The sequence below is a fragment of the Talpa occidentalis genome, unplaced genomic scaffold (genome assembly GCF_014898055.3).
Source record: "Talpa occidentalis isolate TD23 unplaced genomic scaffold, MPIMG_talOcc4v2.1 talOcc4.14, whole genome shotgun sequence".
Taxonomy (NCBI): Eukaryota; Metazoa; Chordata; class Mammalia; order Eulipotyphla; family Talpidae; genus Talpa; species Talpa occidentalis.
Window position 1 is genome coordinate 46,529,723 of NW_023601433.1, and position 17,274 is coordinate 46,546,996.

A 17,274-nucleotide genomic window follows, 5' to 3' on the forward strand; every position below is an offset into this window, starting at 1 on the left:
ATCAGACTTCTCCGAAGAAACACTACGGACAAGGAGAGAGTGGAGGGACATAGTCAACAGACTTCAAGACAACAGATGCCAACCAAGAATACTCTGTCCTGCAAAGCTTTCCTTCCTCTATGAAGAAAGAATAAGGACCTTCCCAGACAAACAGAAACTCTGGAATTTCATTATGACTGAACCCCCACTCCAAAAAATACTACAAGGAGTCCTAAAGCCAGAACCTCAGAGGGATAAATAACAACAAAAGAAGGCCAAAAAAAAAGAAGTTATTAAAAGAATAAATAAATAAAATCAAAGTAAAGACAAACACAATGGCAAATAGAGATGCTAACATATCAATATTAACTCTAAATGTAAATGGACTAAACACTTTAATAAAAAGACACAGAGTCGCAGGCTGGATTAAGAAACAAAACCCAACGATTTTCTGTCTCCAGGAAACACATTTAGCTACAAAAGATAACAATAGACTCAAAGTTAAAGGATGGAAAACAACCCTACAAGCAAATGGACCAAAAAACAAAGCAGGAACAGTTATACTTATATCAGATAAAACAGATTTCAAACTCAAAAAGATAAAAAGAGACCCCAAAGGTCACTACATTATGATCAAGGGGACAATACTTCAAGAAGAAATAACACTCATTAACATATATTCACCAAACGAAGGAGCACCAAAATATATCAGGCAACTATTGTCATCTTTGAAAACAGACATCAGAGAAAACACATATGTAGTAGGAGACTTCAACACACCACTATCAACAATGGATAGATAAATGAGACAATAAATAAATAAAGACACTAAAGCTCTAAATAAGGATCTAGAGTGCTTGGGCTTAACAGACATCTATAGAACACTAAACCCAAAAAAGTCTGAGTACACATTTTTCTCACGCATACATGGATCATTCTCCAGGATCCATCACATACTGGGACACAAGACAAACATCAACAGATACACCAAGACTGAAATCATACCAACAATCTTTTCTGACCATGAAGGCATCAAACTAGAAATAAACCATAAAAAGAAGGCAAGGATCTCTTCTACCTCATGGAGATTGAAACCCACACTAATGAAAGACCACTGGACTAATGAGGAGACGAAAGAAGAAATTAAAAACTTCTTTGAATTGAATGACAAGGAGGACACCAATTTCCTAAATGTGTGGGATGCAGCAAAAGCAGTAATAAGAGGAAAATATATAGCAATAGAGGCTCACATCAAGAAACAAGAAAGAACTCAAAGAAACAACCTAATCTTGAAGCTCAAAGAACTAGAAAAAGAACAACAAAAAAACCCAAAACCAGTAGAAGAAAAGAAATAATAAAAACCAAAGCAGAAATAAATGAAATCGAAACTAAAAAAACAATCCAAAAGATCAATGAAACCAAGAGCTGGTTCTTTGAAAAAATAAATAAAATAGACAAACCCTTAGCCAGGCTCACAAAGGAAAAAAGGGAGAAAGCACAAATAAACAGGATCACAAATGAAAGAGGAGAAATCACAACGGACACAGCAGAAATCAAAAGAATAATCAGAAACTACTATGAATAGTTATATGGAAACAAGTTCAACAATCTAGAGGAGATGGACAAATTCCTACAACTCTACAATCACCCAAAGCTAGATAAAGAAGAAATAGAACACCTAAACAGACCAATTACAAGCAGTGAAATTGAAATGGTAATCAAAAACCTCCCCAAAAACAAAAGCCCAGGACCTGATGGATTTACAAATCAATTCTACCAAATGTTCAGAAACGAATTAGTGCGTATCCTTCACAAACTCTTCCAAAAAATTGAGAAGGAAAGGATAATACCAAACATGTCCTATGAAGCCAACATTACACTAATACCAAAACTGAACAAGGACAACACAAAAAAAGAAAACTACAGGCCAATCTCCCTAATGAACATTGATACAAAAATCCTCAATAAAATTTTAGCTATCAGAATCCAACAATGTATCCATAAGATAATTCACCACGACAAGGTAGGATTCATTCCAGGGACACAAGGATGGTTCAACATCCGAAAACCAATCAACGTTATCCAACACATGAACAAAAAGAAATATAAAAACCATATGATAATATCAATAGATGCCGAGAAAGCTTTTGACAAAGTGCAACACCCATTCATGATAAAAGCCCTTGAAATTCTTGGGATACAAGGAATATACCTCAACATCATAAAGGCCATATATGACAAGACAACAGCCAGTATCATTCTCAATGGCGAAAAGCTGAAAGCATTTCCATTAAGATCTGGAACAAGACAAGGATGTCCTCTCTCACCACTGCTTTTCAATATAATACTGGAAGTCCCAGCCAGAGCAATAAGACAAGAGAAAGACATACAAGGAATCCAAATAGGAAAAGAAGAAGTCAAACTATCACTATTTGCAGATGATATGATAATATACATAGAGAACCCTAAAAACTCCACAGAAAAACTAATTCAACTCATCAGTTCAGTAAAGTGGCAGGATACAAAATCAACACGCAAAAATCAGCAGCCTTCTTATACAAAAACAATAAATCTGAAGAAGAAGAAATAAAAAAAAACCATCCCTTTTATTATCAAAAGAAAAAAATCAAATACTTGGGAATAAATCTAACAAAAGAGGTAAAGGACCTATACAAAGAAAACTATAAAACACTGTTAAAAGAAATAGAAGAAGACACAAAGAAATGGAAAGACATCCCTGCTCATGGATTGGAAGAATAAACATTATTAAAATGGCCATCCTACCAAAAGCAATATACAGATTCAATGCTATTCCAATAAAAATTTCAATGTTATTCTTCAAAGAAATAGAACAATTACTGATGAAATTCATATGGAATCACCAAAAACCCCAAATAGCCAAAGCTCTCCTGAAAAAGAAAGAAGGGAATGGAGGCATCACACTCCCAGACTTCAAACTACACTACAAAGCCATAATCATCAAAACGGCATGGTATTGGAACAAGAACAGACACACAGGCCGATGGAATTGAATAGAAAATCCAGAAATAAACCCACAGATATATGGTCAACTAATCTTTGACAAAGGAGCAAAGAATATGCTTTGGAGCAAAGAAAGTTTGTTCAATAAATGGTGCTGGGAAAACTGGGTCGCTGCATGCAAAAGAATGAAGCTTGACTACTACCTAACACCATGCACAAAAACCAACTCAAAATGGATTAAAGAACTAGACATAAGACCTGAAACCATAAAATACATAGAAGGAAATATAGGCAAAACACTACATGATATGCACATCAAAGACATCTTTACAGACACATCACCCAAAGCAGTGAGAGTGAAGGCAAAGATAAACAGCTGGGACTACATCAAATTAAAGAGCTTCTGTACAGCAAAAGAGACAATAACAAAAACAAAGAGAAACCCCACCAACTGGGAGAACATTTTTGCACACAACACTAATGATAAAGGACTGATCACAAAAATCTACAAAGAGCTGATGAGACTCAACAACAACAAAGAAAATAATCCAGTCAAAAAATGGGCAGAAGAGCTAAAAAGAAACTTCTCTGAAGAGGAAATGCAAATGGCCAACAGGCATATGAAAAAATGTTCAACATCACTTGTAATCAGGGAAATGCAAATCAAAACTACCATGAGATACCATCTCACACCAGTGAGAATGGCACATATTAAAAAAACTAGCAACAACAAATGTTGGCGAGGGTGTGGAGAAAAAGGAACTCTCCTGCACTGTTGGTGGGAGTGCAAACTGGTCCAACCACTATGGAGAGCTGTGTGGAGATTTCTGGACCTACTAAACATAGAGCTTCCATATGATCCAGCAATTCCACTCCTAGGCATTTACCCAAAGGGCACAGAAACATCAATTCCAAAGAGCACCTGCACCCCTATGTTTATAGCAGCACTGTTTACAATAGCTAAGCTTTGGAAACAACCCAAATGCCCAAAAATAGATGACTGGATCAAGAAGATGTGGTACATATACACCATGGAATATTAGTCAGCACACAAAAAAGATAAACACATGCAATTTGCAGCACCATGGATGGAGCTGGAAGGGATCATGCTCAGCGAAATAAGCCAGAAAGAAAAAGGAAAATACCGAATGGTCTCACTCATAGCAGGAATCTAGAAAACTTAAATAAGGGAGCAGGAAAAAGAATAACTATAAGAAAGAAAATATCAAAATCAACAAACAACTATGAACCAGAGACACTCTATGGGGGTCGGGGGGCAGGTAAAGGAGGGATTAGGGTCAAAATAAGGGGGTTGTAATCGTATGGGGAATATAAAAATAAAATTTAAATAAAAAAATTTAAAAAGGAGGGTTCATGCAAGTGATAAGATGTAGCCCTTCCCTTCAAGGAGAAGGAGGTAGACAAGGATATGACTCTAAGGACAACTTTACAGATCCCAAAGATCTAAGTAAGACAGAGTCATATAATGATAATGGATGATAAAGCCTATAATAAATTGCAAAAGAACAAATATTTGTAAAGTGTGTATATGTGAGTGCACTCTCACACAGGATGTCCCTACAAATGAGGTATATTATAGATGAAGGTGATAAAGGTTAATAGTGCTTCATGACTGCCAAAGACCTCCCAGGTTGTGAGGGGGCAGAGCTAGGATTCTATTCCAACTTCTCTGACACAAAAGGACATAGTCTTTCTATGTTACACAGAGGTGATAGCAATTGGGAAACCTGGGAAAAGCTTCACGGAGAAGTTCTCATTCCCAGGTTAGATTTATCAGAGACATTTTTGGGGGCATCTACTTTTCCTTTCTGGAACCAGCTAAGATCTGGTTGTAAGCTACTAAGTCTGTAGTAAGCTACTTAAATCTTTCTTGGAAAGAAATAGCTTAAATAAATTCAATCATTTATTAAAAGGTAACTAAGAGCCCTTCCTGTTAGCTGAGTTTGGACTAAAGACTAAAGACTCTTTTAGGGGTAATCCATTCTAATCCCAAAACTGCCTCCAGGCAGTTTCCTTGGGAAATTGAATTTTAAAAGATTAAGTTGTGTGTATAAAGTGTATATATAAGGATGATTTTTTCCCAAGGAGTGGCTCCTTTCTCATCTTAAGTGGGGCTTTGCTGGTTTAATTGACCATAATGAGCGTGAGTCAGCCTGAGAACTAATCTATTTTCCAAATACATTGTCCTAATGTGAGTACACAGATGCTCACTACTTTTATCATAAGTGGGCAGAAAGCAGAGAAGGGGCCCTACAGCATCTGTTGAATGCCTGGTTGGGACACCAAATGAACTCTCTGGTCTTACTTGTTAATGACAACAATGATTCTCCACCAGGTTCTCAATTCTGAGAGTTCTAGCAAAATGGAGAAGATCATGTAACCACTGCACATAACAGGAATGACTAAGCAACTGCTATGACATATGTAAGGCCAAGCAATAACACTTCAAAATGGAAAATAACCAGTGAGTGCTTAATGATTTACTCGATTCAAAATCTGAAGGCAGGGCTTTCCTGGTGGACTAGGGGTTAAGTCTCAGCGCCTCCACCATGATGGCCCACTATCACAGCCTTAGTTTGATCCCTGGCCAGGGAGCTACCCACATGGCACAGCAGACCTCTCCTGTCTCTCCGCTGCTCTCCTCAGCAGTGTATTTCAGTAGATACACTGTTCTACTGTTCCCCACTCTGTCTCACTGTCTGTTCTGTTCCCGACTCTGTCTCACTGCCCCCCGGTTCCCACATCTCTGGCCTACACCCCAGTTCTCCTATGCAAAAATAAATAAATAATCTTAAAAAAAATTGAAGGCAGAAGTTTAAGGAAAAATACGACATGAGACCTATCTTTCAATTTTTTAATCTGGGTATCAGTAACTGTAAGTGTTGTTACTTCCTGATTGACTGGCTTCATGTAGTTTGAATTTTTGTTACCAGGTACAAGATGTATATCTTCTTGATGAACTGACCATTTTATCATTATGAAATTTTTCTTGTTAGTAATATTTCTTGCCCTGAAGTATGTTTTTCTGATGTTAATATAGTTATTCTTCTCACTATATTTGTTTGGTCTTATTCTTGAGCATATTTAGAAGAACTGGTCTTAAAGTATTTGTCTGCCAATTTCATCATCTGGAGCTATTATTTCTGGGTCGATTGATATTGACTGTTTTTTTTTTTCTCCTCATTATGTGTCACATTGCATCTTCACATGTCTAGTTATTTTTATTGCATGTGTGTTATATTGTAGAATGTCTGAATTCACCTTCGTTCAAAAAGTGTTGAATTTTGGGGCCTTCCTCGTGGTGCAAGGGGTTAAGACACAGCACAATGAATCTATCCTCAGCCTCTGCAGCACAGGTTCGATCCCCGGCCAGGAAAGTGACCCATGTGGCACAGCAGACCTCTCCTGCTTCGCCCACTGCTCCCCTCAGCAGTGTATTTCAGTACATCTGCCTTTTCTGCTCCCCACTATGTCTCTGGTGAATCTTCTCACCCCCTGCATCTCTGGCCTGCCCCCCAACTCTTGTATGCATAAATAAATCAATCTTAAAAACAAAAAGTGTTGAATTTTGATTTGATATATAATTGTTTGAGTATTAGTTTGATCTTTCTGAGATTAGAGTGAACTTAATTTGGCCCTAATACTACCAGAGTATTATTACACTTCTAGAGTTCTTACTGAACTCTGTTTAACAAAGTCTTTCCATTCTGACTGGTTTGAACTCCCTACCTGTGTAAGAACTAGAAAATTGTTCAGCTTAAAACTTTTTTTTTTTTAGAGATTTATTCATTTATGCATAAAAGAACTGGGGTACAGGGCCTCCCCGGTGGCGCAGCGGTTGAACGCTGGGTTGCGAAGCTGCCCGCAGCCTCTGCAGTGCCGGTTCGATCCCCGGCTGCTCCCTGGCCGCCGGAGGAGGGTCCCACATGGCGCGCAGACCTCTCCTGCCGCCCGCTGCTCCCCTCAGCAGTGTACTTCGGTCCTTCTGCCTGCTCTGCTCCCAGCTCTGGCTCTGGTGAGTTCTCTCACCCTCCCGTGCTTCTGACTGTACCCAGTGCTTGTATAATTAAATAAATTAATAAAAAAAATGGATGAATGGATAAATAAATAAATAAATCTAAAAAAAAAAAAAAAGAACTGGGGTACAGGTCAGAGGTGTGGGAGGTGAGAGGATTGACCAGAGACAGAGTGGGGAACAGAACAGGCAGACTGACTGAAATACACTGCTGAGGGGAGCAGTGGGTGAGACAGGAGAGGTCTGCTCCACCATGTGGCTAGCTTCCTGGGCAGGGATCGAACTCGTGCTGCAGTGACTGCGAATAGCTTCATAGGTTGCGTTTTAACCCCTTGCACCACCAGGGAGGTCCCAGCTTAAAACTTTGTTGAAGTTGTTCATTTCCTGATGTTAGGAACTTTCATTCTTTGTACATATAGCTTAGTATTCAACCAAACATTCAAGGGAATGTTTATGCACATTTCTAGAATTCTATATCTCCCCCTTCTCTGGTCTCTCAACCTTTACTCTCCAGCTATGTCAGTCACCCCAAACTCTAATCTCAGTCTTTTCAATTCAGCATGGCTTCCATGCTCTGCTTGGATTCCCCTTGGGCACAGTCCAAATAGTGCCTTCAGATAAACTGAAACAATAAAACTGAAATAATTGTAGGGGTCATTTCCATCGTTTCCCTTTGTGTCAGAGATCACAGTCCTTTGCTGCCTGTTTTCAATGTCTGAACATTTTTTCTTCACATTTCTAGTATCACAAATGTGCTGCTGGAGGTCTAGTGCAGTATCATATGTTCTGTCATGACTATGGGCAAAAACTCTACTTAATAATCTAATCAACCCTGACTAATTTCCTTTTACCCTGGGGACATAGAGAATGAGCAAGATTTCTCCTTTCAGTAATCTCTACTCTATTTTTCCTATATGGAGTTATGTATTTCCTACTAGGACTCTACCAAAATAGTCTAGCTAGGTCATGAAAATGATAGTTAAATACTGGTATAATTAATTACAGCACACATGGTATACCCTTAAGAAAGAAAGAGTAACCAAAGCAAGAGACTGGATAAAGGTAAAAAACAAAGAAAAGAGAAAGGAAGGAGGAAAAAATATCCCAAAAGAACAGATAAGAAAAATATAAGAAGTTTAATTCTCCATTAATTCAGTTTTTCAAAAGTATAAGAACCTTGTAGCTATGTGCATTGAAACACAGATTAGAGAAGGTAGGTGTGGAATGATGTCCAAAAAATTGAGCCTGTTTCTAAATGAGCATCTAACTGTGCTATATAATGTAGCTACTACATTACATCTCCCTTCTGCTTCCACAGCAAAAGGACTTACCATATATGGTTTATGGCATCAGCAAATAATCCATCCTAAAGGCAACTTTTGAATTCTTACTTCTTGCTGTATTTCTAATTTCTTACTTGCATTCCAGACTCACCTCTTTAGAACTGCTGCTGCCACTATTGCCAGATTTATTGAAACTGGGTAATTTTTCTGACAAAAGAAAGCTGACTGGAAATCCAATGTACTTTTTGTGCTAATGTTATTTTGGCTTCTGGCCCATTGAAAAAAATGCCCTTATTCAATAAAAAATTTCAGGGGATTTACCAAAAATGTTCCCACCATTTCTCAGAGACAACCAACATCTAAAACCAGTTGTATTTTGTTTCTCCTTCATTTCTTTTAAATGGAAACACTAAGGCAGATCTGGAGCTGAAGATGTGAAAAAATGTCTCAAAGTACATGGCCATTTGGAGCAATTTAAGTAACCAAGGATAAGTATGTACTTCCCTGTATGAGCTTCTGACCTATTTTGGATGCATCTTTTTGAAGCTGAGAAGAGAAAAGCTTTTCCCTAAATGACAACTTCAACCAAGAATTTCGTTTAGCTACTAAAATGACTATTTTCTGGGATTTCCAGTTCAGTCCACCACTCTCTTTGCTTTAAGTGGGGTATTTCAGAAAGAAGTAATACTCAATGATTCTGAACCAAGGATGGGAATGTTAGCAGATGTGGGACCCAGGCAGTATCTCTAGGATGGAGGTGCGTGTCTTGACCTACTAGGAACAGAGCTGTACCCATGGATCCCACCGCATGGTACATGCCTTACTAGGAATGATATTTGTGACCTAGGGGAGCCAGAGCACACAGCAGCCACACCGTGTCTGTGGCTTGGGTCAGTTCCCTAATGAATGCCCTTCTGCTCACTGATTCTACTCTCAAGTCCAAGGCAGATAGGGGGCAGCTCAGACAACCTTGACAATGGCAATAGATTGAAGGGAAGGGGCGTTATCTTCAGGCAAGGAAATATATATAGAAAGCAAACAACGTGGTCACTGCCATAGGGCCTCACTGGTGGTGCAAGGGGTCAAGCACAGCACTGTGAAGCTATTTGCAGCCTCTGCAGTATAAGTTCGATCTCCGGTGGCTGGCCAGGGAGCTATCCACATGGTGAAGCAGACCTCTCCTGTCTTGCCCGCTGCTCCCCTCAGCAGTGTATTTCAGTCAGTCTGCCTGTTCTGTTCCCCACTCTCTCTCTGGTCAATCCTCTTACAACCCCCTGGCCTGTACCCCAGTTCTTATAGGCATAAATAATCTTTTAAAAAAGGTACTTCTGAAGAGAGAAGCACACAATCTCAGACATCAGTAAATCTAGAAAGATGTAAGAAATCACAGACTGAACTCCTTCAGATATCAAAGGGTGAAAGTAATGTTAAGAAAATTATTATGGAACTAATTGTGTTCCTCCAAATTTCATATCTTGAAGCCCTAACCCATAGTAGCTCAGAATGTGACTGAATTTGAAGATAAGACATTTAAAGAGGCAATTAAGTTAAAATGAGGCTATTGGGGTATATGCTAATCTAATTGAACTATTGTCATTTCAAGAAAAGGAGATTAGGGGGCCTCCCCGGTGGCGCAGCAGTTGAGCGCTGGGTTGCGAAGCTGCCCGCGGCCTCTGCAGCACCGGTTCGATCCCCGGCTGCTCCCCGGCCACCAGAGGAGGGTCCCGCATGGCGCGCAGACCTCTCCTGCCGCCTGCTGCTCCCCCCAGCAGTGTACTTCTTCAGTCTGCCTGTTCTGCTCCCTGCTCTAGCTCTGGTGAATTCTCTTACCCTCTTGTGCTTCTGACTGTACCCAGTGCTTGTATAAATAAATAAATAAAAATCTTTAAAAAAAAAAAAAGAAAGAAAGAAAAGGAGATTAGAACATTCAGAGGAACACCAGGGATGCTTAAACATAGCGGAAAGGACACATGAGAACACTGAGAGAAGAGAGAAGGCAGCCATCTTCAGGTCCAGGAGAGAGGCCTCAGGGGAAACCAATTTTCTCTACATACACCTTGATCTTGAACTTCTAGGCTCCAGAATTGTGAGAGAATTAACTTCTGCTGTGTAAGTCACCTGTCTGTGGGATTCTGTCATGGCAGCCCAGACAAGTTAATATTAGAAGAGAGGGAATGTGCCCAAGATCACATAGAATCTTTCAAGAATGTGAAAGAGCTGTCTACACACACACCCACACTCCCCTCACCCCCCACACACATGTAATAGGGAACTGAACTTGAAGAGTTTTTTCTGTTTAGTCCTGTGAAGGCAAAGAGACCTATAATGAAAACGCGCAGGTCAAACACTACTTATATTGGTCATAAGAAGTTTAACTCTAGAGACTCAAGTTAGAAGCATAGCGGTACGTTGTACAGCAAACACTCTAAATCTGACTTTCTGAAGGCAAAGGCACTTTATGTACAGTTGTATATGACAGAGTAAGAGTTAGCACCCCAAAGTAGGAGTCTGTAGCAGTGACTTTGTTAAACACCAGGACTCTGTTCCCTTCCCAGCTTGTTCCAGACAGTTCTGGTGCTATCACCACCAAACATCCCAATTTAAGCGTAAATGCCTATGTGTTCCCATGGTGTTTTAAGAGCTTAGATCAGGGCTATTTTTGAGTGACTGCACAAAGAAAGAATAAATTATGGCTTCACCCTGCTTTGAGACCAATTCCTAAGTCTTCAATGCTTCTCTAACATAGAACTTCCAGACCGTTTTCTCTCTCCCTTTACATTTGGTCATAATTCTCCATACCTCATCCTTTTTTCCAGGTTTTCCATTTACTGTCAGATCACCAGCCTAGTCTGCCTTGGTGTTTTCAGCCTTGTGTCATAGGACTGCATCATTTCCCTTTAATACCGGGTTAGCCGATGTGTTTTGACTTCTGTAACTTTTCTCCATAAAATGCCTCCTCTAGCTTTTTACATCATCATGGAGTTTTGTTACTTGCAGTGTTTTCCACTCCCAGGTGATGGGGGTGTGTGAGCGCATGTTAGTGGAGGAGTGCTTGAAAAAATGTTCCTTGTCCCTGTGACTGGGCAGATGGGGCTGCCATCATGGAGGTGGGCATGTAAGAGATAGACCAGGGGTGGGGCCAAGGGCCAGGGAGGAAGAAAGAGCAGCCTCGTCAAGTAGAGACATCTTCAACAGTTGGATGTGCGAATGTGTTTGGCTGGAGACAAAGACTTAGGAAATCTCAAGTAAAACGTTTACTGTTGCATGACTTGCTCATTAGAGGCATTCTCTTGGTTTCTCAGAAGTTTCCATCTTCATCACTTATATCACAGGTTTCCACCAACTGTAATTTTCTTTGCAATTTTTTTTAAATGAAGTAACATTGTTTCATGTCCATGTTAATATTTTGACAATATAGGATTTCTACCCTCAGGTGTGGTCACTGTAGCTCCCCCACCACCAGAGCACCAAAGTCCTTCATGATTTTCCATTGTGCTCTCCGGGCCCTTCATCTCTCCCCTTCTACTTCCCCCCACCCACCTATTGGATCACCCAGACCTGTGTGGTCAGCTTTCAAGGATTGGTTTCAAAGGTTGTCTCTATCTGATCCTTTGTGGGGTTTCTCTATAATCCACACATGACCTACATGGTCACTTGAGTATCCACTTGGACACTAAGTTGGGAATGTTTCTGAATTAAAGTTCCTGCAAAGTTAGTCTAGACAATAGCTAGTGGGCCTTTCATACTGGCCTTTCAAAGGAGGAGAAACCTCCTTTGCTAATGCAAATATGCCTCACCTCAGCACTTAAAAAAACCATTTTCTGCTAGAGTCATCAATGGGAATTTGAGGCAATCTTGTATTCAGATGCCAGTTGGTGGCAACACTTGCCCTGGATAGCTTCTTCCAGAAAAAACACAGATGTATGATCATTAAGACCTTTTGAATCAATAGGGAGTTAATTTTCATAAACGAGTACATAAAGCCGATACCTCTAAATCTAGCCCTAATCTCTGTCGTTCTAGAAACTTACACTAGCCTTGAAGCCCTGGGTATCCAGCCTTTGGTTTGGGCTGGGACTCTAAATAAACAGTCTTCCATGCTGGAAAATCCTGTACTATGCCCAGTTTTTCTAGTTTTTTCAGGACAATTTCCTGCTCCAGGTTGTTTCTGGTTGCCACAAATTTTCCACAGGAGCACTAAATTGCCAATCCAATTCATCAGAAGCCAACAATCTCTTTGATCTGAGGACTTAGGAATAAGAATAGAACTTGTTTTACTCTAACAAGTATGTGCAGGCATAGACTCTGGATAGTAATGGCTTAATGTTAAATTACATTTAAATTATGTAATTTTAAATTATATAAATACCAAAATTCTTCTTTCAAATAGGTTATATAAACAAGATGCACAAGTACATGAAAATATTATTCACCAAATCAAAGACATTTCAACAGGCAAAAATATTCGGATTTCACCAGTACTTGGTGAGATTTGATTACTGAGATTCAGAAGTTACAAAAAGATTATGAACTGATCAGGAAAAATGGCAGAATAAATTCAATGCTGCACCCAGTTAGGCTGAGTGGACACCCAGGACACAGACTTGCCAGGTAGCTACTCTATTAATTAAACAAACAAAAAAGACATAGGAAAATTAGAGTCCTGGGTGGGCGGGATTAACTAAGACTTTCTTGCCTTGCCAGAAATACTTTTTTCTATTAGAGCAGTGTCCTTAGAGCTTATTTGCAACACAATGTCAGCTTATTTTAAGCTTTAGAAAGGGATAAATCAAGCAATTTACACAAGGTCCACTAGTGGAAGAAACAAAAAACTGGATTTGAATAAGTTTTGCTCAGAGCAATTTCTGAAAAATTAAAATGTAATTGGAACCTCAAGCACCTACAAAAGTATAATTTTACATTCAAAATGCCTTATCTAGTAACAGCCAGTAGGTCTTTCAGAGCCCCCACTTAGTAGAGCAAGAAGGTAGTGTGAATGAAGATACTGCTGTGAATAAATGAGTTTCCATACCTTGTGGGCCCAGCAATGGATGGGAAAGCATTTTCACTGGTATTAAGAACCAGGTTGTTTAAAAAATAGACCATTGACTAATGGGGTACTTTTTTTATTTGCTCAGTTCCTTTCAATGTGAATTTTTCTTCAAGACTTTTTAAAGCAATATTTTTTCTTTTTTTCTTTTTTTTAAAGATTTATTTATTCATGCATACAAGAACTGGGGTACAAGCCAGAGGTGCGGAGGGTGAGACAGTTCACCAGAGACAGAGTGAGGAATAGAACAGGCATATTGAATGAAATACACTGCTGAGGGGAGCAGCGGGTGAGTCAGGAGAGGTCTACTGTGCCATGTGGGTTACTCCCTGGCCGGGGATCGAACTCGTGCTACAGTGGCTGCGGATAGTTTCATCGGTTATGTCTTAACTCCTTACGCCACCAGGGAGGCCCTAAGGCAATATTTTCTTGATTCATCTATTACTAAATGTCACCAGAATTTCTAGGAGAGCAAAATTAAGATCGAATCTGAAAATCATGGCTCCTACACTCTAGTGGTTGTGAACATGATTTAAGAATCTATGGGGACTACACCTGAGGGGAATAAAAGGGGAAAAAAGCAAAAATTGTTTAAAAATGAACAATGGTGTAAAATATATATAAATTCTAAAAAATGTAAAAACAAAAAGAATCAGACTGATGTGCCTTTAAATCCTTGCTCTGCCATTCTCAAGTTAATTAACTTCTCTTCACCAAAGTTTTCCCCACTGGAAAGTAGGGTAATAACACTGCATGGGATAATTAGAGAATTTAAAAAATAATGTAAGGTGTAATTCTCAAACTTGTTTCTTTGAATTTTAAGGTTTGCTAATGGTTTTTCAGGGATTGCTAAGTGAGTAAGAAGTGGCCCTCCGTGATTTCTGCTATTAAAGCAGATTTATATTCCTGTCCAATACATACTGGAGTTCCAGAAAGGAGTCATTTTATAAAAGCCTGGAAGTAGGTGATGATAACTGATAGAGGAAAGGAGATAAAAGGTCAAGAGCCTAACTCACACAAAGAGGTAGGGAGGGGTAGAGGGGATTAGCATAAGCCATTAACCCAATTATAGAAACCAAGACCCTTAGGCATCAACGCCCAGATCAGGAGGTGCAACACCCAGAAACTATCAGACTGCTGTAGGGAGTGTCAGGAGCACAAACCATCCACCCACAAAGATGAGGCCCTTCCTGAAGATGACAAAACCTAATGCTGCCCCCACAACAGGGCAGCAGTCTTTCTGCCCACCTGTGACTATGAAGGTGCTTCCTTTCACCAACTCTCTCCCTCTGCAGGGCAGCAGCCTCCTGCCTGCCCGTCACCTGTCCCATGCCAGGGCTTCTCCTCACTGACCTCTCAGCAGAGGCAGCTCTCCTCAAGACTGCCCACCTGCAACCATGCAGGCATCTCTTGCAAACCTATCCCTTTTGGGGCAGCTCTTTCTGCCCACTTGTGTCTCTGCAAGTAACTTTTATTCTTCTGTCCCTTTCTCTAATAAACCTGCTCTTTTAACATCTCTGCCTCATGGAGAAACTGGCCTGGGAAACTCGCTGTGTGCTGCTGAAAGGGGAGCTCTTGTGACATCCCAGACTGAACCCAAGGACCCCACACTACAAACCCACCGACACGGAAAACGACATCAATAACCACTGATGTACACAGAACTGGTGTAAACATGCTCGATTTAAACATGGACTGTGTGACGGTCCCTACCAGCTGTCCCCATGGCATTAGACAGAGGCACTCTTCAGCTGTCAGTGCCATGGCCATCCAAGGTATGCCCTTTGCTTTCTCACAAGCATGTGTGCATATTGAAGATGATTACAGCAGAGTGGGGAAAACGTATTACATGGAGACTGGGTGTCACTTACTACTATAATCCTAGTTTTCTTCAAGATAGTTGCATGATCTCAGTTTTCTCATCTGTTTAAGTGAGAAAGTTGAACAAGATCATCTCTAAGTTTCTTCCAAAGAAACCACTTGCCTGGAACAGCAAGGAAGAAAAGGGTCAAATTAAACAGAACTGGACAGAGCTGGACAGAGCCAGGTGTGTCTTTTCTCGTTAGCTAGGAATCCAAAGGATCTTTCTTCCATTAAGCTTAGTGTATCTTTATCATCTGGCCTGCAAGACTAGCTCACTGATGTGGTAAATCCTCTAAAGTGGCAAAAAAAAAAAAAAAAAAAAGGCTTTTGCCTGTGAGACTGAGGGAAAATATGCTGCCCCACTCAAGCTAACTGTTTTCTCAAGACCCATGTCTTGACCAGCTTGGCCCCTGTGAGTGACACTAACAGATTCTTTCAGGTCTGGATGATTAGTGACACAAATGGAGCCAGTCCTGGCTAGGGCTCAGCTCAGGCATCCAGCTGCCCCTGATGACTTGTCCTTTGCCTCTTCATACAAACTCTGTACTCTGAGTCTATCCATCAATTCTCACTCCTCTCTCCTGCATCCAAGGAAGTCAGTGTGGCTTGGTGCAGATTCTCCGCTACTTACAGAGCCTGCATGTCCACACGGGCACCTTATATTTTGGGTAGAAATCAGTATAGAGGTATCCAGGTAGGTTTTTTTTTTTTTTTTGAATTCCAGGGTTTTTTTTTAATTAAAAATTTTTTTTTTTTAATTCAGTGTCTGTATAGGAAGAAAAATAGGTCATTGATAAACAGATAGCAGGGAGCCTATTTGGCTACACTCTCCAAATTCTTTCCTTTCTAAATGACTCAGTCTATACATTTGGTCAATTTCCTCAACCTTTAAATGCTGGAAATGAGGCCTGCTATGAGGAGATGAGGACATTCCTAATCTGTCTGCTAACAGTGAATAAGAGCTGGTCCCAAAGAATCTGACTCTACTCCTTTGATAACAACAGTAAGATATGCAGCATGGAAAATATATTTTGTTTGGAAGAGAAAGCAAATGTTATCTTACCTCATATCCAGTCCACAGGATTTCTGAGTCAGGCTTCATATAGTGAGAAGTGATAGACCCTTGGAGTCTTTCCTCATTTACCATGACTAGACCAACATTTCTACCTCTGAACCTTACAGGGTCTTTCTTACACTGCGCGGGAATAGTTATTCTGTAAACTTTCACCCAGCACTGCCTCCAGTCCTGCTCTCTAGAACAAGTGTAACATTCACTCCATTTTTCATTGTCTTCATTCAATACTTCAAAGTTCAGACCTCATGGCCGCTCTCACAAAGAGGCTGAGATGATTTTCCATTGTTATTTAATTCTCTTATCCATTGGACAATAGCTTTTGAGTGCCTAGAATGAGTATCTTTTTAAGCTCTGGGGATACAGTTACACCTTGATTCAGTTAGAGGATGGGGCCTCACTGGTGGTGCAAGGGGTTAAGATGCAACCTATGAAGCTATCCGAAGCCACTGCAGCACAAGTTCAATCCCCCGCCAGGGAGTTACCCACATGGCGTAGCAAACCTCTCCTGCTTCAGCCGCCTCTCCCCTTAGCAGTGTATTTCAATACATCTGTCTGTTCTGTTCCCCACTCTGTCTCTGGTGAATCCTCTCAGATCCCCCCCCCCCGCCCCCAAACACACACATACCTCTGCCCTGCACCTCAGTTCTTGCATGCATATATAAATCTTAAAAAAAAAAGTTACAGGATGTAGGGTGTGAAATTTATATCCTTGCAGGAAGGACATCCCAACTGGTTTAAAACCCATTCTCATAGATCAACAGAACTTCACAGCAGCAGGTAGGGCCAGGCAACAGCAGGTGTCTCAAAAAAGTATACATATTTCAAGATCAACTGAAACCAAAATGTTTGGTTAATAGATTACCTTGAAGCCCATCTCTCAAACACCCTCTATGAAGTCAGTTCTCTCCTTTGCTCAGAAATGGCACCTTCTAGTTGTTCCTTCTTAGCAAGCAATACCTTTGCAGCCTTCTGTTGCAGAGAGAGTGACAGGCTCTGCCTTTGATGA